The following is a 22,848-nucleotide window of genomic DNA, read 5'->3' on the forward strand; positions in this document are numbered from 1 at the left end:
GCTCCCCTCCCACCATCTCTGCAAAATGTAAAACTAGCACTGCCAGGGTGTGATCCCCTGACTGCTTGTGGATCACACATTTTCAAAACAGCTCATGTAAAAGGTGTCTCTAAATGTACAGGTAGAATGTGAGCTATGACAGTCCGCATCTACTTCTAAGATAAAGTCAAAAGCAAGTATGATGGATAGGTTCAGACAGGAGTATATTACAGAACCATCAAACTTTAGAGGTGAAACCGACCTTAATCTTGTCCAAGTTCTTCATTTGACACATGAAACCAAAGCCCAGAATGAAATGACTTACTTACCCAAGGCCATACAGTCACAAGGGGGAGACCAGAAACTATAACCTCTATTTTAAGGAAGGCCTCAGAGCAGCTATCCCATTCTTCAGATTTAACTGCCAAGCCCCAATGGGCATATCCCCATTCCTCACTTTCCAACTCCCATTAGAATATAAGCTCCTGGAAAGTACGAACTGCTCTTCTTTTTGCTTGTATTTGTATCTCCAAAGCCTAGCACACTGCATGGCACACAGTAAGTGATCAATGAATACTTGTTGACTTGCCTACCACAGTTAAAAACTGACATTATAACATCACATTTATAAAAAGCTTTAAGGTTTGCAAATTATCTTTATGTTCAAAATATCATTTCAGCCTCACAAAAATCCCATGAATTAGATGCTATTATCTCTATTTTATAGATGAGGAAACTGAAGTTCAGAAAGGATGTGACATAGCTGGTGTTTAATGTACAGTTTGCACCCAGATCTTCATTACCCCAAGTCTTTCCCTACTTTCATTAGTCTAGGTCATCACCTTAATGTCACTGCCAAACTATGGCATTTAATTCTAAACAACAATCCGAGGATGACTGTTGAACAAAATTAAATATTGAAAAATAGACCAGGTAGTAAAATGAGTGCTACTAAGTATCCTTCTTGGCTAACATGTAAATAGTCTGCCTAAGGTTGTGACTTTGTCACTGTGAAAGCTTGAATATTATTAGCATCTTCTCCAGGAGACACATTAACATATTCATGAAACGTGGCCCTGTTTGCACTTACCTTGTCAAGGCAAAAAGATTATTTGTTCTAGTTATTAGTTCTCTCCAGTAAATGAAGATGTTTTTGAACTCATACACGAAAATGTTTCCATTTTCCATTTCAAAGATTAATTGACCTTGTAATCAGTCAACTAAATTTTCTTAATCCTTATCCTTAACAGAAATGTAAACACAATCCTGATACATGAATAGTAAAGCTGGGTAGATTAGGTGTCTGTCCCTGGGCGTGTTTCCCTTTGGGTCTATGACTGTCTTTCTCTTTGGGACCATCAGTGTGTTTGTGTCTTAATGTGGGTGTTGCCTTGGAGGATCTTGTGGACCAGACTTAGCTGCCAAGCCAGCTGAGATCTTGGGCACAGAGAACAGCAAAGAAAATTTGTTGTGATGAATCCTTGGCACAAGGTCAGTGAAGCCTGGCTTCTCTGGCAAAACTTTCTAAGGCATTTGTTCTTCTAGGACAAGTTGGGTTAGGGTCTAGAGGCTCCATAAGAAATCCCAGGACTGTGGTGCTATTACAGGCATGAACCAGATAACATTTGTTGCTTGGTTTCAATCAACCAATCGACAAACATTTATTAAGCTCCAGTGATGTTCCTGGCACTGTATTAGGGTGGGAAGGAAGTGATATAGGGACGAAGAAGGGCAAAAATAAAACTTCAGAAGTCTACATTTGATTTAATATTCACAGTATATCAAGACATCTGACTGAGTCAATCAATTTAATCTAATAGCTAGCTGGTTCAGATTAGAATAAATTAACATTCAAATAAGGTGGGGTTTTTTTGGCTGAATTAACAAGTCAATTTAATAAAAATGGTCTCTCTGGTAGCTTTATAGTATAGTATAGTATTTACTCCCCCTACCAAAAAAATAAAGCAGTTATCTCAAAAGTAACCCTCAATTTAGTGAACAAATTAGTTTCTACTATAATGATCCTCAAAAAATCATAGATTGAACACAAAAATAATCCTTTAGCTAAGATGGTTTAGTACATGTTAGAAATAGTGTATTTGCAGAAGAGCAATATGTCCAAATACAAGGATCCCTCAAATTAGAGTTTCAGGGAATGACTTAAACCTTAGCTCTCCTATTTACTTGTGTGACTTTAGGCAAATTGTTCAGTTTCTCTGGGCCTCAATTCTCTGTTCTGTAAAATTAGGGGGTTGGACTGAATCCCTTTCAATTAATCAGCAAGCATTTATGAAATGCTGCTACTTCCCAGGCACATAGCTAGGGTGCTAGGGATACAAAAAGAGTAAATGAAAGTCTCTACTTAAAAGGAGATTACATTCTCATGGAAGAGACAACTGGGACATATATAATAAGCATATACAGAATAAGCATAAAGGAAATAAATACTTTGATCCGGTGTCCATTTGTAGATAGATAAAATTCTCTGAGTATGATAATATTATAAGCCCTGTGCAGCTGTGCAGAACCAATTACAGTCAGTCAGAACCAAGTATTACAAATTTTGAGTTAGATTGGTGATAGAAAATAAGAGGGATCCCATGGGAGATGGGGTGGGTGGGTAGAATACTTATGAAATACTCAAACTTTCACAGGAGGAATGATTTAGAGCTGGTAGGAACCTCCAACCCCTTCATTTTACAAATGAGTGCACTGAGACACAGAGAAGGTAACTTGCCTAGAGTCACAACTTGTGAAAAGATTAAAATTCAAGTTCAGGTTCCCTGACTTCAAATCTAGCACAAGCATAACTTTGCTTTGACAGACTTGAAAGGATGAAAAAGGTAGGACTAATGCCCACACATTCATCCATCCAGAACATCTTGCCACCTGTGCTGCTCTCCAGTGCCGAGGGTGAGTTCCACCTCTGGCTCTGGGAACAATTAACAAATCAACAGGACCTATGTTTCTGGAAAGAGGACTACATTTGTGCACCACTCCTTAACTTCTGAAACCACAAGTCCCCTCCCTAATCACCATCCCTCTTTCTTTGTGTTGTCTCATCCTATTACAATGCAAACTTCTCAAAGGCAGGGACTGTCTTATTTTTGCATCTCTATCCCCAAATTATAACGGCATATGATGGGTGCTTAATATATTTTTCATTCATTTCATTCATGCATTCCCACTTAGGCAGGGCTCTATTCTTCCCATTTCAAATCAGAGCTAATAGTCCTAATAGTTCAAGTGTACTTAACTGGCTCTGTGTATTTGGGCAGATCTACTCTGGCCATTGGCCAACTGCTTGTCGGAAAATCTGCAGGCTTCTGCGTAGACAGTGTAATATTAATGTGCTCTGGAATTCAGTAATAAAATCATTAGGCAATGAATCCCTGGTCCATGGGGTCACAAAGAGTGGAACATAACTGAACAAAAATCAACAATAACAACTGAATATCTCAATTCAGATATTCTAGAACTCATAGAAACCTTCAAAGGTCCTTGCTTTTTGCCTGGATTTTTGCCCCTTGATCAGGATGCCTACAGAGCCCTAGTTTGCTCTGATGAGCAATACATACCAATTCCAATATATAGCCACATCAATAAGGGGTTTCAGAAACAGGGTAGCATTACGGTCACTCTGTCCCAGGAACACTATGATGTGGAGTGCATTCAACCAACTCAAAGTCTGAGACACTTTAAGAACATAATGATCAGATCCTATTCCCTACCTGATTTAACCTGCCTACATGTTTTGCCTATCTGTATACTTTCCTTCTGCCTGTGTTTTCCATCCTGGTCTGATTCTTTGGACACTGACCGAAGTTTACCCACTTAGATCCCAAATTTACATGTTTCCTCCAGTTTGGTCTAATATGATGTGGCCTGAACAGGTCAGGCCTCTGAATTCACAATGCCCTCACATCCAGGGATGTGCTGAGACCAACTGGAGTCATTTTTTAGTGTGATCATTTATACTTCAGAAATCTGCAAGACAATATTAATAATGCAGATTGAACTTAAGAATTTCCTTTTTATTTTTTCTTTTCCAGAGAACTTGTTGTTAAACATTATCAGCACAAACCAGCTTACATCCCATTGTACTCCACTCGTTAATTATGCCATTCAATGCCACATTCAATGCTCTGACCTTCTGTTTACTGCTGGGCCTTCTAGTCAAACCCTGCCCAACTGGAGCACAGTTATACAATCTTCTTTTATATGTGAGGAAAATGAGGGATAAAGAGGAGAGGCAATATTTAATTGGTCCATCAATCAATCAGTTATTAAGTGCCTACAGTATCCCAGGGGCCTCTAGGTGGTAAAGTAGTTAGAAAACTGGTCTTGGAATCAGGAAGATACATCTTCCTGAGCTCAAATATGGCCTCAGACACGTAATAATTGTGTGACCCTGGGCAAGTCACTTACCCTTCTTTATCTCAGTTTGTTTCCTCATCAGGAAAATGATCTAGAGAATGGCAAATCACTCCAATATCTTTGCCAAGAAAACCCCAAATGGGGTCACAACAAGTGAGACGTGACTGAAAAAATGACTAGACACTATATGTCAGGCATTGTACAAAGTGCTAGAGATTAAAAAAAAAAAGGCAAAAGATAATTCCTGCCCTCAAGGAGCTTATAGTCTAATGAGGGAGACAAACAAACAAAGAAGTACAAATAAGCTATATGCAGGATAAATAGAAATAAGAGAGGGAAGGTGCTAGAATCATCAGGGGTTATGATAAGCTTCTTGTAGAATATGGGATTTTAGTTTAGACTTAAAGGAAACCAAGGAAGGCAGAAGATGGAAATGAGGAGGGAGAGCTTTCCAGGCATGGGAGACAGCACAACAAAATGCCTGGATCTGAGAAGTGAATATCTTGCTCGTGGAACAGCTAGGAGGTCAGTATCACTGGATCTAAGAATAGATGTGGAGAATTAAGGTAGCAGAAGACTGGAAAGGTGGGGGGGTGAGGGGTGGATAGATTATGAAAGCCTTTGAACACCAAACAGAAGATTTTGCATTTGATTCTGAAAGTGAGAGGGAGCCACTGGAATCTGCTAATAGGTGAGGGTGAGGAGGGTACAATTAAAAACAGTGATGCATCTGAGTTGTAATCCTGGTTCTAACAACAGCCAGTTGAATTATTTTGTAATGGATCTGGAATCAGGGAATCTGAGTTCAAATCGCAGATCCTACCTGTGTGACCATGGGCAGATTATTTCACCTTGATCTATAAAATGAGAGGGTTAGAATAGACTAGGGGTGGGGAAGCTGTGGCCTCGAGGTCACATGTGGCCCTCTAGGTCCTTAAGTGCAGCCCTTTGACTTCAAAGAATAAATCCCCTTAACAAAAAGACTTGTTGGGGCAGCTAGGTAGAGTAATGAATAAAGCACCAACCCTGAAGTCAAGAGTACTTGAGTTCAAATCCAGCCTCAGATACTTGACACTTACTTGCTGTGTGACTTGGCCAAGTCACTTAACCTCAAATGCTCTGCCTTTTCACTCAGAAAAAATGTTGTGTAAAACTTGGACTTAGTCAAAAGTCTGCAACTAAAGACCTAGAAGGCCACATGTAGCCTCAAAGCTGAAGGTTCCCCATCCCTGGACTAGATCAAGGTCTTTTCAAGTTCCAAAACACTTGTAATCTCTGATTCACACGTGTCATTTAACTTCTTTGAAACTCAGTTTGCTCATCTGAACACTGGGGGATAAGATCACTTCTGGTACTTATCTCACAGCGTTATTTTGTTACCAAACATAATACACAAAATGTCCCAAAAGTCTTTGTAAACTAAGACTTTGGGGACAGTTTGCACATAAAACGAAATGGCTTATGAACTTTAGGGCTCTAGAAATGTTAGCTATTAATATTGTTGTTACTATCTCACAGGGATGCTATGAAAAAGGTAACTCATCAATGTATAAATACAATAGAAATACGAATTACTGTCATGAAGTACCTAATAAATGAATGCTCTGTGACATAACTCCTTCTTCTGATGGGCAGAAAGAGATTTTCTGTGGACATTTTGAAGTTTGGGAAATTGAGCTTAGGCTATTTTGGGAAATGCCATTTTCCCCCCAACTTTTTTAACCTCCAGAGAGTGCCCTTCACAGTCACTCACTTTAGTTATTTTTTAAGACATTGAAAAATAGCTTCTGTTCAGTCTCAGGCTGCTTCCATGTGTAAAAACAAAAATGATCCATCTTAGGTTATTCAGATCATGCCGGGGGCACCTGATGGCCAGTAAAATAAACTGACAGGGTAAAAAAATAGTTAAAATTTAACAAGTATAAAAATGATTGTTCACAAAGATATAAAATATATGGGAAGAGGGGGGAAAACAAAGAGAAATAACAAAATCCAATATTTTATCCTATCTGCTATAATGATAAATCCAACTAAAATCACTGACTTTAGACAATATTGTTGCTTTACTGTGTTCTGGACAATTAACAAACTAAACTAGTAGGGTTCAAGGCATATGTATGTGTGTGTGTATATATATATATATATATATACACGTATATGTGTATGTATATACACACATATAGAGAGCGTTAAATATGCTATAGTCAATATGATAGCTTATGTTTCCCTTTCAAATTACATTCCCTCATTTCATCCTTAAAACAATCCTGGGAGACAGTGCAAATTTTACTATCTCTCCATTTAGCAGACAGGGAAATTGAGGCTCAGTGACTTGCTCAAGGTTAATAAATGGCAGAGCCAGGATTGGAAAAGTCAGGTCTTATGACTTCAAATTCTGGTGCTCTTTCTAGGACACTGAGGTAGCAGATCTAGGGCTGGAAGGGTTGGTAGAGGTCATCTAGTTCAATCCCTTCATTTTAAATATGAGAAAATTGAGATGTAGAGTGCCTGTCATTCGTCCAAGTTTAAGTAAGTGGTTGGAGGTAGAATTGAAGTCCAAATCAAGGGCTCTTTCCAAAGCATGATGGCTCCTGCTACATCAATACAACTTTGGTTTCAACATCAGCAATGCCCCTTGGCAGCACTTTAAAGGAAAATTAGTTCCTTCCAAAATCCTCTTTCTATAGCTTTCTCTTCATAGGTCAAATACCTTCTGGTCATTTAGCTTCTCCAACAAAATCCTTACTGCAGGCCACTACTGAGACTCACTTTCCCTAATCAGCACTCAGTCCTCCAAAATCACCCCTCCCTCCTCCTCCCTCTATACTGTCATTGTCTGAACCTCTTCCACTTATCCAGCCATCTTCCAGAACCTAGGACCACCACCAAATACCCTTGAAAAATATATATAAAAAACGTAACCACACTAAGTTGTCAAAGACTGACAAAAGCTTCGTAGATGGTTCCTCCTCTGAATTTACATGTTAAAAGTGAAGCATGGAGATTTTAAGGTAAGCCAAAGGAATGAATCTCTAAAAGTAGACTGACATAAGAGACAATACAACTACCAGGTGGGATATACATTCAAGGAGCTAGGTCACTCCTACTCAAGAGCATTTCAGCGTTCAGACAAATGCTTTCCCAGTGGCAGATAAAATAGGACTCAGGAGTGCCAAATCCCATGAAATGTGCTTGTTGAAAACAGAGGTGGGGGGGATAGACTAGAGGAGCAGAGAAAAGAGAATAAAAAAATGATAACTTTAAGGAAAGCAAAATAAATGGCCTAAAGAATGAGAACAGATAGATTTGCAATGCATATGCATCTCTTTGCCTGATTAGGCAGGTGTTTTTAAAAGGAGTGGGATGAGTACTTGTAAATGACAGTGCTTCCAAGGCATCGTTTATGTTAGTCAAATTTTACTCACAAGATAAATCAGTAAATTTTCCCATAATCTAAGGCAGGGAATTAAGCTCTGAAAGAACCAATGGAGCAAAAGCTTAGGAAGTCCACCTAGAACAACCCTGTGTGGTACTGGAAATATTTGCATCAAATAGCCCTCCTATACCCAAATAGTGCTTTGCACACAGTGGGTTCCTGGTAAATATATCTTGGTTTTATCTGTTTTCAGTATTAAATTCCTATACAACACAAAACATGGGCTAAAAGGGCCCAATGATTGGCAATGCTTGATATAAAGGCTTTAAGGTAAAGACAGTCAATAAATAGGGTCTGAAATCCTGCCAAGTATCCGCCAGCACTGGAGAGCCATTGTTAATGCGCTTCTCCCTCAAGCATATTTCCTATGAATTTCTCACTTCATAACACCCTCAAACTGGGGCTGTTTAGCAAGTCATCATGAAGTATCTTTTGCCTTTTTTGCTCCATAATTTTAGATTGGATATAAAAGAAGATGAAGTTGCTAGATTATGATATCGCTAACAATATTCTTCTTCTCCTAAATGGTGTTTAACTCTCTGAAAAGTCCTGTCTGCAGATATAGAAGTTTGGACCAGGTGTGTTCCAAAACCTCTTCTATCTATCAGCTGTGGGTCCTTAGGCAAGTCACTAAACCTCTCTGAGCATTAGTTTCCTCATCTGTAAAAACAAATATTTGTGCTGAATGATCTTTAAAGGCCTTTCCAAGTCTAAATCCTATGATCTGTATGAGAATTCCAGTACCACAGGAATGGGATTCGGTTTTTATGCTTAACATTTTAAGTACATATCAGGAGGTTTTTTTTTTCCTTCAGTAAACTGAAATAACAGGAAAGGTTTCTAAAAACCTTGCTAGCAAAATCATAAAAATACATGTTTAACCCCTTCTTTACTGTAACCCCCCCCCTCCCCCATGGCACTGCAGCTGATGCTTAAACTGGCCCAATGAGCCACATGAGAGAAGGTCTAAAGCAGCAGGCTCCATGAACTCTGGCTTTATTCTTTTACGGATGAAAAAAAGAAACTGAATGCCTTAGAAAATGAATCATTAACTCAAAGTCCAACAGAGCTGCCCTGGAAACCAAAGCGATATGAGAAAGTGATGGGATCTCTCCGGCAAGTTGAGATTTTCCTGTTCCCTCCTGTGACTTCTAAAGCGAAGCATCCCCCAATCCTGGGCCAAGCAGACACAGAACAGTCTAGTTCTTTCACTTTACAAACGTGAAGTTATTTTTAGATGACCCAAGCTAGCTAATTCCCCTCAAGGCAAATTCCCAGCTAGCTCAGCCACCAGGCAACAAGTCGCCCCTTCCCCAGCACTCGCATCCTCCTACCCCTGGGCCTGGGGGGGTTCGCTTTCTTCTAAGCGCCCCCCGCCCCAAGCTCCCTTGGCGGGTCCCCAGTTCCGGGGGCATTATTTTCTTTCCTCTACTCCGCTTATCCACCTGCTGCTACTCTTTGACCTCAGCTACTTCACGCGAAACCCATTTTTCCAGAAAGCGGAATTCTTGCGCCTGGGCTCATTCGAACTCTCACCGCCACGGAGATGCAGCCCACCGGGTCCCATCGGAAACGCCTCAGCCGGGGTGACGGAGGAGGGAGGAAAGGAGGGGAACAGCCCCCAGGACCACTGCTGCCCACTGCCCGACTAAACAGAGGGGGTGCTGGTCCCCCCAACCCCATACACAACGAACCCTTCCCCCATTTCCCCCCCTCTCCCCTCTAAAAACTGGGCAGGCTCGCACTCCCAGACCTAACCAGCCCCCAACCTTACGAGACCAGGGCGGACGGAGCGCTCTCCCCCACCTTCCCCGCCGCCGGTCAGGCGCATGTGTTAGGTGGGGTGATCCAGGGACTGGCGCTGTTACGTAACTGACCTGCCGAGTGTCCGAGATGCCCCTGAGCAGGGCAGCGGGTCGGGGTCCGGAGGCTGGCTCGGCTTAGTTGGACTCAGCAAGGCAGGGCAATCTGCACTTGCCCCAGACGCTGCGAAAAGGATGGTGGGTGTCGGACCCCTCAGGACAGTGCTCAGCGTTCCTCACCTGCCCCTGCTGATGTGTGTCCGCGTGTGTGTGCAAATGGGTGTGAGTGCCGGTGGTGCGGAGGTGTGTTTAGAGAGTGTCCACAGCGCCCAACCTGCCTTCTTGGCCCGCAGCAACTGAAAGGCTGCCTAGCTCTCTTCCTCTCTCTCCCTCCTCCCTCCCTCCCTCTCTCTTCTTTCTCCCTCCCTTGTCTCCCCCCCCCCCCCCCCCGCCCCAACCTCCACTGCTGTCACCCGGGACAAAGCTGTTCCAGGGAGGGGCACAGCAGGACACAGAGGAGCCGCGATGGGCTCCAACTCATCAAGCCAGCCTCCAACTATACCGGAGGAAATTCAAAGCTTCAAGGCTCGGCTCTCCTTTCCGTCTCCCCACCTCTACCACCTTTACTTGTTCTCCCCAAGACACGCACAGACCTCGCAACTTCCAATTCACCCCCAGTAGCACACCCCCACATGCCGGTCCATCCAGCATCCCACCCCAAATACCCCCTCAGAGACCTCAATTTTTCTGTTGCCCTGGTTTGCCCTGAAAAAGATTCAGAAAAGAATGACTGACGTTAGCCTGAGTATCACTGTCACAGAGAGGCTAGGAACTATGGCTTGAATGATAACAAATGAGAGTGCGGAGGGAGTGTGATGGTTTTGGTTGGTAACAAAGGTCTGGTTGGAAGACAGGTAGTGATGAGAAGTAGTTGGATGTTAGCTGAGAAAGTAAGCAAAGGCTTAAGAAGGGAAACTGATAAAGACACGTACAGAGCCTGTGACTGTTTATGACAGACTGATAAGATGATTGAGAGTCATGGCGAACTGAAGAATTGTATGTTCCATTAAAAGGTGAAATTGACTGGGGAGGGGTTTCAAGGTATAAAATAAAAGGAAAGAGGGAGGGAGGGGGAGAGAGAGAGAGAGAGAGAGAGAGAGAGAGAGAGAGAGAGAGAGAGAATGAATTAGAGTTTTAATTTGGACCCTTTTGGTAGTTTGGTAAAACCTACAAACTTCTCAAAATAATGATTTGTTTCCTATATTTATAATTTAAGGAACTGCTAAATTTCTGTTAGAAGCTAGTGAAAATAAAAATGTAATTTTTTTCCCAATCCAAGTCCACAGAAGCCCCTTAAATCTACTCATGAATTCCTTAAAACAGGTTAAGGACCTCTGCTTTAGATCGTCTAATCCAATATCCTTCATTCACTTAATGAGCATTCTTAAGCACCTGATGTATACTGGCATTTTGCTGAGATGGGGCAAAGAAGCAGAGGAAAACTGGGACAAAAGCAAAAGATTTCCTGATTCCAGTAGTTTGCACTCTGCTGGGGGAAAAGAAAATGAGTTTATACACAATACGTAAAAAGTAGATAGAGGCTTCTGGGTCATGTGACCAATAAAACTTTCTCTAATCCTCATGGTCTCCCAGACTTCTCCAAAATATGAATTATTCACAACTAGCAGGGCAATTACAGTTCTCTCCTAAGTTTAAAACACCAAGGTTCCTAATGAAGAAACAATCCATTCAACTAACTACAGAAAATACCAATCCCAATTCCTGGACAAACTAACTCAACAGTACTTTGAACACTATCCCTTATAATCTGCCAGGACTGCATAACAAGATCCAAACGGTTGTGCTCTGGGAGCCACTTAGCAATTTCTTGGTTGCTGCTGTCCTCTCCACCAGTACACTTTTAACCTTGTACTCACTTCACCATTCTGAGGCAATAAGCAACAAAACTCAACTTTCCTCTATCACATCTTGTATGGGAGAAGTAGAGGTACAGGAAGAAGGATAGTTCCTCTCTGCTCCAAGTGGCAGCCACATATCATGCTGTGCTATCCAAATGATGAACCAGAGAACTAATGAAGAAAGGAATGGGAAAGGGTACCAGTGCTGGGATGGGGATGAGAGGGTATTCCAGTAGGTCTGAAGGAAAGGGGACTGGCATTCTCCTGAGGTCAGTTTTGTTCCTCTTTCTATCCTCCTAGAAGTCACTAGGGGCAGAGACTGAGGTCAGTGAAAAGCAAATTTCCCAGATTAGGAGGAGGCTAAAACAGTTTTGGGGTCTAGCCCTTAGGGGAAAAATAAGTGAAAGTAGAGTATAAGGAAAAGAGACAGATAGTGCTAAAGATTCAGGAGAAAGAAAACTCAAAGCACAAGCAGGTACATAAGCATGAAATATATTTATAAGAGAAGAGAAGATGCCCTCCAGGACATCTAAATAACTCCAAATATCTCTGAATCTATATTGCAGAAGAAAAGAAAATGAATTAATACTTGATGAGATAAAGGACCCTGTGGATTCTCAAGAGATATTAGAACCACAGCAGGATATTCTTGAATGGTTTAGGAAAGAAGTAAGAATTGTGAAATCAGAATTTATGACCACAGCAGAAATAATCAACAGGATAGAAAAAAAAAAAAAAACAAATCCACAGTGGCAAACCTCACCAAAGAATTCAGAAAGCAAGCAATGGATTATGAATACAAATATACGGAAGTTTTTCTAGGAGATCAATCTGGAAGAAGAGAAGCAAAGGCAATAATGTTTAAAGAAAATATGAGCTCTATACAAGCAAAATATATTGACTTTGAGGACATTATGCATAAGAACAAACCACAGGTTATAGGTCTTCCAGAAGAACATTCCAAGTCAAAAAACTTGAACACCAAAATGTAAGAAATAGTACAAGAGAAACTATTCAGAACTTCTGAATACAGAAAATAAGATGTCAATGAAAATAATCTGCAGATTGTCTTCAGAAAAAAACAAACAAAAAATCATTTATGCATCAAACTTAGACACATAGTGGTTACAGCTAACAATTGCAATGGCAAAAAAAAAACAACACATTCTGCAAGTGAACAAGAGAAAAAAGTACAAATATAAAGGGAAGGAAATTCAAATAATGATAACAAAAGAATATTCTATACCCACCAGAAACTGCTGACGAAAACAGAATAAAATCTTCCAAAGAGCAAAGTAGTTCAAGGTGTAACTTAAGGTTACATGCTCTACAAACCAGAGCCTAAGCATCAATGAAAAGCAATAGACATTTAATAAGAGAAACATCTGAAACATTCCTACAAAGAAAACCAGATGTAAGCAGAATTCACTTTGCAAATACTTCAGACAACAGAAACACAAGAAAGATAAATAAGTACCGCAACTAAGGAACAAATAGTGAAATTAATTAACTCAGAAAAAAAGGAAAAGGGGGAGAACAAGAAAGAGAAAGACACCTATGGAGTAAAAAACAGAAACAAAAACAGAGGGATTATTCAACCATTTCTTTCTAAAAGTGCACAAGGAAACAAGGTTGAAGACATAATGGTGGAGGTTTCAGGCTTGAAACATCATGGATTACATCTCATAATACCCCACCTTTGAGTCAGTGGTTTGGATTCTGCGAGGCAGGAGAGAATAAAACTGAAGAATGAGAGGGAATATAAAAGGACAGAGGGGAATAAGAAGAAAGTGATGTTGAATGTACCCTAATCAAGTCAATGGGAAAAATGAATGGAAAATGACTTCCGTGGTCCCTACTGGAGAATGGGTGAAGTGGCAAAGGGAGGGATTGAAATAGGTGGAAAGAAAAGAGAAAATATTGATTTAGTAGTGGGAAGCAGTCACACTGAAGATCACTCCGATAGGAGGCAAAAGAGTCAATAATGGGATATGGGGACCTTATAATGAGTAAAAATCTGCAGTAATTTGGTATGTAGAGAGATCACAGCCTCTGGGAGTATATTGTGTCTCTATCCACAGCAGCCCTCCTGTGAAGGGGAATCAGTGCTCCTTGGGGCAACAATCATTCAGAAGGGTGGAAGACATGAGATTTCATGGCAAACAGAGGAAAGGACTGCTTGTGTTTTGAGTTGTCTTCTTGAATCTTTAGTAATTTTTATCTTTTTTTCCTTGTATTCTACTTTCACTCACTTTCCTTCCCCTTTGATGGCAGATTTCAACCAAGGACTAGACCTCAAAGCTGTTTCAGCCTCCTCCTAACCTAAGGAAGTCATTTGTCACTGTCCCCAGTCACCAAAAGAGAAGCACAACAATAAAAAAAGAAGGGAGGGGCAATATTTACAAGACAACAAGATAAAGAGTAAAGATTTATATAATTCCTACTATATACCAGAAACTATACTGTTTGTTTTACAATATTATCTGATTGAATTGTTATAATTACCATGAGAAGAAGGTACTGTTACTATCCCCATTTTACAGTTGGAAAAACTGAATCAAAAAAAGGGGAGGGGGAGAAGTGACTTGTCCAGAATCACACAGCTCTTAAGTGTCTGAGCCCTGACTGGAACTCAAGTCTTCTAGACTCCTGGTCTGGTGCACCGAGCCACCTGGTTGACTCATCAACAATAACAGAAACTTTAAAAAAGGGGAAGTCAAAAATAGATTTCTCAGAAGCTTTAATTCCATGAGGAATATGCAGACTAAAAAAGGAATAAATAAGTAGAAGGATCATGAATCAAATAGTAATAAAAGTCTAGAATTGATGAGAAGAGAAGAGAATTAATGAAAATAATGAGGGAAAGAAATCCTTTTTCGAAGAAGGTTCACATAAAAAATTTTAAAGCAAATGAAGTAAATAGAGAGTAATTTTTAGGGCAATAGCAATAAAAATCATGAGGAGGATATAAAGAAATGCCCAGTGTAAGAGAAGGTACTTGCTTCTAATCAGTGGAATTAATTTTGTCTGAGGAAACTGAGGCCAAGAAATTTTAAGTAGCATACAAAAATTGACAAAAGGAATAAGTTGCAAAACTGGACTTGTATCTCTGACCCTCCCAGGATTCTTTCCCAAACATATATACATATATATATATATATATATATATATATATATATATATATATATATATATATATCCCATACATGTATATATATATATTATATATATATCCCAAATGTGTGTGTGTATGTATATATGATGCTGTAAGTTTTTCTGCCTTGGAAGACAGAAAAAACTGTGCCTTAGGGTGACATTGACAAAGACAGGCTATGCATAAAAGGATATTATTGACCCTGATTTAGGAGAATGTTGTAAACACTAAAAGTGAAGGTTGTGTTTTAGGACAAGAACACAGGCCCAGTATAGGCAACTGTATTAGAAGATTAATTTTTTAGACTAATGGTCTCATCTTTCTGAGGGCTCAAAAGGCCCTCTTTTGTCTCTTTTTCACATTCTTATTGCATCGTCTCATGATAATAAAGTTTATATATTGGCATTTGGCTAATGGCACAATAAAACAAATTCGATGCCTTGAAGCAATTCACGGAACGTATTTGCATAATGTATTCCTCATTGTTAACAAAAAATGAGGGGGCTGGATTAGATGATCTCCAAGAGCCCTTCCAGCTATTAATTTCTATGATTCTGTGACAAAAAGACTTCAATGTTATTCCTGTTTTCCTATATAGTAATAGAACTATAGCATTTTTGGAACTGGAAGAGACTTTAGAAAAATAAACTAGTCTAGTCCCTTAACTCTAAAGATGAATAAACTGAGGCCTGTCACATAGGTACTTAGTACCAGAACCAGGATTAGAACTCAAGTTCCCAGACTCTTTCAACTGTATTTCATTTTAATTCAAGTACTTACCTATGCCTTTAAACCCCAAATAGTCTGACTTTCATTGAATGCCCAATAACAGACCACATCCCAAGCCTCTGTTGCTCATAGATTGGGTTTTGCCGACTCAGAATAAATGTAAAATAATACTTGTTTTCTATTCTGGCCAGAAACTCTGAGGGTTTTCCCCTCAGAGATTGATATTTTTGTGATGGTAAACTAGGGCATTTTTTGTCTCAATTCTTACCTAACCCTTAGTCACTGGATGTGCATTTCCTCAGACAAACTGAGACCTGGGAAAGGCCTTAATTTAGAAAGACCAAGATCACTTACCGTATCCTGTGCTAGCACCAGTCCTCTTGAAATTTGTCTTGCCACTGGACTCTGATGACTATAGAGGAGAGAGTGAGGCTGAGGACTTTGCACAGCTCTGTCTCATTTAAATCCAGTTCACAAGCAAGTGAAGACATCACCCTCATAATGTCATTTCTCCTCTTCAAGAATGAAGGCTGAACAACAAGACAGCTTGGGACAGCTAGGTGGTGCATTGGAGCTTGGAGTCAGGCCTGGAGTCAAGAAGATTCATCTTCCTGAGTTCAAATCTGACCTCAGACACATAGCTGTGAGACCTTGAGCAAGTCACTTAACCCTATTTGCCTCAGTTCCTCATCTTTAAAATGAGCAGGAGAAAGACATGGCAAACCACTCTAGTATCTTTGCCTCAAAAACCCCAAATGGGGTCATAAAGAGTAAGAAACACTGAAAGGTTTGAGCAACAAAAGGGGTTAAAAGATTCATTCAATGTCACCCAGCAAGTTAGCTTCAGAGATAGGATTCAGACCTAGATCTCCTGACTCCAAGTCTAGTAGATGACACAATGCATATAGTTGGTATTTGATAAGTGATTATTGATTAATTTGTGAGGAACTCAAGCTTTCTGAGGTTCAAATGGCCTTTTCTTTTGTCTCCTTTTTACATTCTTACTGTATTGTCTCATGATAATAGCAATTAAATATTGATATTTGGCTAATGGAACAATTAAATGCAATGTCTTACAATTCATAAAATATTTCTATAATTTAGTCAATAGATATTTATTGAGTACCTATTTTGTACAAAGAATTAGGCACTCCAGGGAATACAAAGGCAGGTTGCGCTGTCTGCTCTCAGGCTTCTTATGATCTAGTGGGAGAAATAAGGCAAGAACACCACTAAATATAGAACAAATCAGAATATGTTCTCTAAGAAAGGTAAACATGCTATTGGGCCTCAGAGGAGGAAGAGATTGTGTTTATTTTAGGAAACTACATTTCAAAACATCTCAAATTTCAGAATAATCCCTAAAGATTTGGATTAGTTGTGAATTCATGTATGAAAATGCATATTCCTTAGGTTAGAAATCAGTGTCATATATCCATTAATGAATGAACTGGATGAGGAGAAAAGAGGCTGAAATAGACTGACCACTATCCATAAAGTGGTTCCTGCTATGAGTAAAATATATTTTGGTAAATGATATTTCATGTTAAATCATGGTAACCTGAGTCAGAGCTTGAATGGAAGAGGAAATGGATCTTGGAAAATTTTAGATTCAGTTTGTGGTTTCATTATTTTGCTGGGACACAGAGTAGGGAAAGTGATTGATTGTAGGCAGAAGTTTCTCTGGTAGCCTGTTACCCTAGAGATTTGCTGTTAAACAGGGATATTCCATCTTCCTCTTTTCATGGCTAAACTCCTTGAGAAGGTGATATATGATGAGTGTCTCCACTTCTTTTTCTCTCACTCCCTTCTGATTTCTCTGCAGTATAGCTTTTGACTTCATCATTCAGTGAAAATTGTTCTCTCTGAAGTTAACAGTGATTTCTCAGTTGCCAAATCTGACACCTTCTCTCAATACTCATTCTTCTTGACATCTCTAACCTTGGACATTATAGATCAGCCTCCTCTTGGAAACTATTTCCTCTAGATTTTCCTGACAACCTTTTCTCCTGGTATTCTTTTGAATTGCCGACTGCTCCTTGTCATGTTCACCAAGGTCAGTCCCAGTTCTGTGCTTGTTCATCAAGGGTCTGTCCTGGACCTCTTTTCCTGTCCCTCTTTATAGAGATGATTCTCAGATCTATTTATCTAGCCTTAACCTCTCTCTTAAACGCTACTCTAACATCTCACAATCTGCCTATTGGACATCTCAAGCTGGATGTCCCATAAACATCTCAAACTAACCATGCGCAATATAGAACTCATCATCTTTCCCTCTCTCAAACTTTATTCCCTTGAAAACTTATATGTTACTGCTAAGGGCAACACCACTTTCCAGTTACCCTGGCTCACAACATGGATGTCATCCTGAACTCCTCACTTGCATTCATCCCACACTGAGTTAAATTTTAATAGCTTAAAACTGCACTAAGACTTTGGGATATGTAATTGATAAACTATATATCTTTTTCTGTTTAGGTGTTCAGTCTAACTATCCTTTGAGCATTAGGTTGCTTCCCATTGTTGCTTCCACCAACATAACCCCCTGGTACTTTTGTTTATTTGTGGGTCTAGTGCTGCTGCTCCACTGTGTTCCTGGACAGCCACTATCCCAGTGTTGACAGACCTCTCTATCTTCCTAAGTTGCCCTGGGCTGGAAAAATTACTCACTGTCACCTTTTCTTGGCTTTCCTTATGAGGATTTAATTTGCCCCATTTTCTGGTTATTGTAGAGGGGATGTATTGGAAGAGTTAGCAAAAAATGTTGGTCCCACTCCATCATTTTGATTCTATCCTCCTGTCTTCAAGATTAATAGGTTTTGTTTATCTAGAGACTGTGTTTTCTTTTAATGTTATTGCATTTTGCTTCTTTTTTCCTAGATTTTCTTCCCTTCTTTGTATTTGAATTCACAATCCATTGTTTTCTCTTTTGTTTCTTTGGTAAGATTTGCCACAGTGGATTCAGGTTTTTCTATTCTTTTGATTATTTCTGTTCTTCTAGTCATAAATTCTGATTTCATGATTCTTTCTTAAACCATTTAGAAACATCCTCTTATGATGCTGTGCTCCCTTGAGAAATCACCGGGTCCTCAGTCTCATCAGCATCAGTTCATTTTCCTTTGTCTTCAAATATTAATTTATAGATGTCTGGACTCTTTTACCTGATCCAGAGGCCATATTCTCTTCAGTTAATAATATCTTCTCTGTAGATTCATTTGTTTGATCAAGGTCTTTAATTGTGTTTTCTTCATTACCAATCATTGGTAATTTCATACTTTTCCCTCCTTATACTCCCTGATAGCTCACTTTCAGACTTTCCCTTTGATGGCAGTTTCTTTGGGGGTTAATCTTCCACACTGCTGTAACCTCTTCCCACACTGAGCAATGAATGCACTTGGGTTTCTGGCCCAAGTGACTTTTGAGAGGATAGAACTGGCTCTAGCTAGATGCTAGTCCCTTTTGCATCAGGCTTGGTAGACGTACTCCTTCTGGTGCCCTACCTCTACTTCCCTAAATTCCCCAGTTCCCTAACTACTCTGGTAGTACAAATCCTGATATGAGGCAGTGCCAGCCACAGAAAACTTCTTTGCTTTTTTGCTTTCCTGAGGGAAAGGGAAGATGTCGGGAGAAAAAAATCAAGTTCAATCCATCAGTAAACATTTTTAAATGCCTATATGTTCCAGGAACTGTGCTGAGCACTGAGTTGTGTTGCAAGTCCATCACAGGTCAGCTGGTGCAGGCCCTGTCATGTTCTGGTGGTAGCTGGTATTGGAGGGGATTACTGAGTGAGTGTGTTAGGAATTAGGAATTAACCTTATCTTCTGTTAATTCATTGAGTTTTTTCTTCATTGGAGATACTGGTGTTTCAGAATGTGGAGGCAGCTTATATTGCTTTATCTCTTGCTGAGGATTCTTATTTTGGAGAGGTCTGAGGAGTCACAGCGTTCTCCATATGGTTGGTCACCCAGACATATTTTCAACCTACCCACACAGCACTCTTTCCCAAATTTGTGGTGGCTCAGATACTCACAGAATTGTAGGTTTAGATCTAGGAAGGACTTTGGGGATCATTTTGTATTCTTTTTAATTCTTTTTTTTCTTCTTTAATTGGTTTCCTATATCCCCCTCTCCCAACCAAAAGCTTTTCCAAACTCTTCTTCTCTCCTCAAGACTAAGATACAATCCACCTAATCCAGCCCTATTTCAACCAAGGACCTTGTCTCCTAGTTTACTGAGAAAATTTAGGCCATTCAAAGTAAGCCTCCTCTTTCCCCCTTCTCTTCATATTAGAATCCCTTGACATCATCCTCCACTTTCTCTTCTACAATCATGGACAATGAAGTGGTCTTTCTCCTTGCTAAAACCAACCCCTCTATAATTCTATTACTTCTCATCTTCTCCAGCTGATTGCCCCCACTATCTTCCCCTATGGCTCACTAATCTTCAGCCTCTACTGGCTCTTTCCCTACTACCTTCAAATATGCCCAAGTATACCCCATCCTGAAAAAAAGTACCTCAAAACACTAACCAGGGATGGGGAGTCTGCAGTCTCAGAGCCACATATGGCACTAGACCCTACAATCTTCTCAAGTTCTCATTCAATATATCTTCTCCCTTTTTAATTCAAATTCTTAGGAGCTATCTGAACTTATTTCATTAGCCTTCCTGTCCTCTCACTCCTTTGTAGTTTGTCTTTTGGCTTCATCACTCAATTGTAATTGCTAACTCCAAAATTGATGTGTTACCATATGCGATGGCATTTTCTCAGTCCTAATCCTTCTCAGCTTTGTGTGCTATATTTGAAAATAATGATCACCTTCACATCTTGTATACTCTATACCTTCTCCTGATTCTCTCACATGTCTAACTTCTCAGTCTATATTCTCTCTTGGTAACCTTATAGCTCCCTTGGGCTTAATTATCATCTCTAAGTCAAGGATTCTCAGATACATATTCAGCAAATATTTCTCCCCTCAACTTCAATCCCACATGAACATTTGCCTAGAGTGTCCCCAGAGTCATCCCAAACTCCACCTGTCCAAAACAGACCTCATTATTCCCACCCCTTCTTTCAAAGCTCCCCTCTTTTTAATTTCCCTATTTCTGTCAAAGACTTCACCATTCTTCAGATATCCTAGGTTTATGACTCTGGTCTCTACTTCTACAACATTGCATATCCCATCCTTCACATAACTTGTAGCCCCTTAATTCTGGTCTCTATCACCTCTCACCTAGATTATTGAAACAGCCTCCTAATTGATCTCTGTTCCTCAAATGATTTGCCAACTTCAGCCAATTTTCCACATGACTCCCAAAATTATTTTTCTTAAGCATAGATGAATCAGGTCTCTCTCACTCAGTGAGCTCCAGTGTCTCCCCACTGCCTCTAATACAAAATATAAACTCTTCTGTTTACATTTTAAAACCCTATCCAACCTTGTCCCAATCTCTCTTTCCAGGCTCATTGTACATCACTCTGTCTCCTGCACCCAGTAATCCAACTAAACTGGTCTTCTCTCTATTCCTCACATACACTAACTCATCTCCTCACTGTGTTTTTAAAACAAACAAAACCAAAGGATATCTAAATTTCAAGATGTAACAAGAACAAAACTACAAACATTTCTCCTCCACCAACTGCATGGCACACTTTCCCTTATATTTCCTGTGTCCCTAGGGAGAGTGGGTTCAGACCCTGCAGTTTCCAAATAATTCACTAATTTACTTCCCAAAGCTCCATGATGGAGGGTTGGATCAGTCTGCATCTCTGCCACTGCTGGACTGGGGCCTGGCAAGTCACTGAGGACTTTGATACTCACCATCTGGCTTCCAGCAAATCCCAGCATGGAATCCACAAGGTCATCACCAGTGCCAGAGTCCTTCACCTAAAAGAGGCAAAAACAAACACAGAGGCTGGCAGGTTCTTGGGAGGGGACGGTCCAGGGAAGTGGTATATTCAGAAATGTTTAACAACTGGCTCTCTGGAGGGAAAACATAGGTATAACAACACTTTTAAGTTTAATATATAATCAACATATTTAATATACATTATTAATATACATTTTTCTCCATCATTTTCTTAAGTCTAGACCAGTGGTGTCAAGCTCAAATAAAAACAAGGACTACCAATCCATATATAAGGATCCATGCGGGTTACATATTGACAGTTTTAAAATGTATAATCTATGCTTTGTTATACTTATGTTTATTTGACTAAATATCTCCCAATTACATTTTAATTAGGTTTAGTCTGGGCCATTTGACACCTCTGATCTAGACAACCAACAAAACAATAAATCAAGCCCTACTTTGTGGCATTTCCTGATTTCCAAAGTGTAAATGCCTGTACTGAAAATTTAACAATAGGCTCTAGTTCACTTAAGGTGGCTTTGGCACACTCTCAGTTTGAGGCTGTCTCCCTTATTGCATTCTTCCAGCGAAGAAGTTAGTTAGGAAAAAGACCTACCAGTCCATCACTCTTTTCAATGTGCCACATTGCCTCAAATGGATCCATGGGCTTATCCTCAGTGTGGGATTCCCTTTACTCATACAGGTCACAACCCATCCATGTCCACTTATTTTGATCAACTCTAGGTGAGTTTCAAGAGAACTTTCTTCAGATCTCACACAGTGGTTATAGGGCTTCCCTTCTATTCCAAAAAAGAAAAAAAAACTATTTCATATTTACTTTGAATATATTCTGTACTGCCAACTGCCCATGCATCATTTCCCTTCCAGTAGAATTATAATCTCTGTGAAAGTAAGGGTTATGTTTGTTTTGTCCCAAGGGTCTTATTCAATTTATGGCATGTTGTTGTTCAGCTCTGTCCAACTCTTTGTGACCATGTGGACCATAGCATCCCAATAATGTTCCTGAGGGTTTTTTTTTGGCAAAAATTCTGGAGTGGTTTGTCATTTCTTTTTCCAGCTCATTTTACAGATGGGGAAAACTGATGCAAATAGGGTGAGGTGACTTGCCCAGGGTCACACAGCGAGTAAGTATTTGAGGCCAGGTCTTCCTGATTCTAAGCCCAATACTCTATCCACTGAGCTACCTAGCCTCCCATGACACAGAGTAGGTGCTTAATAAATATTTAATGATTGTCAAATTTGGCACAGGAGTTTGTTCAATGTGTTGGGAGCTTTCCTCCAGATCAATGAGAGATATGGACTGTCCATATATATTAGCCCATGCATGCATATAACCATTCCATTTTCTTTTTTGCCCCCAAAATATTTCTGTTAAAGTAGAAAGAGCAATGGTTTGGAATCCTGCCTCTATTATTTACCATCTGTGTGACCTTGGGCAAGTCACCTAACTGCTGTTCTCAGAATACACTTCCTCATCTGAAAAATGAGAAGGCTGAACTAGAACGTCTTTAAGGTCCTTTCCAGCTCTAAATTTATCACCCCATGATCTATGCTCTTGTGATTCTCCTTGGCAAATCCTTA

General features: G+C 39.9%; 1 protein-coding gene across 4 annotated transcripts in view; it reads right to left on the reverse strand.

Annotated features, from left to right (window-relative positions):
• The window catches only part of RCAN2 (regulator of calcineurin 2), a 361,427-nt gene extending 340,017 nt beyond the window's left edge, over nucleotides 1–21,410 (reverse strand). For 2 of the 4 annotated variants that reach the window (XM_072642346.1, XM_072642344.1), the window contains exon 1: nucleotides 9,670–9,979. The gene's annotated coding sequence lies outside the window, so the exon portion shown is untranslated. Of the gene's footprint in view, nucleotides 1–9,669; nucleotides 10,005–21,215 lie in introns of those variants that run through there. The other 2 variants (XM_072642345.1, XM_072642343.1) reach the window with 2 other exon arrangements.
• Nucleotides 21,411–22,848: the final 1,438 nt, after the last annotated feature.

The sequence above is a fragment of the Notamacropus eugenii genome, chromosome 2 (genome assembly GCF_028372415.1).
Source record: "Notamacropus eugenii isolate mMacEug1 chromosome 2, mMacEug1.pri_v2, whole genome shotgun sequence".
NCBI lineage: Eukaryota > Metazoa > Chordata > Mammalia > Diprotodontia > Macropodidae > Notamacropus > Notamacropus eugenii.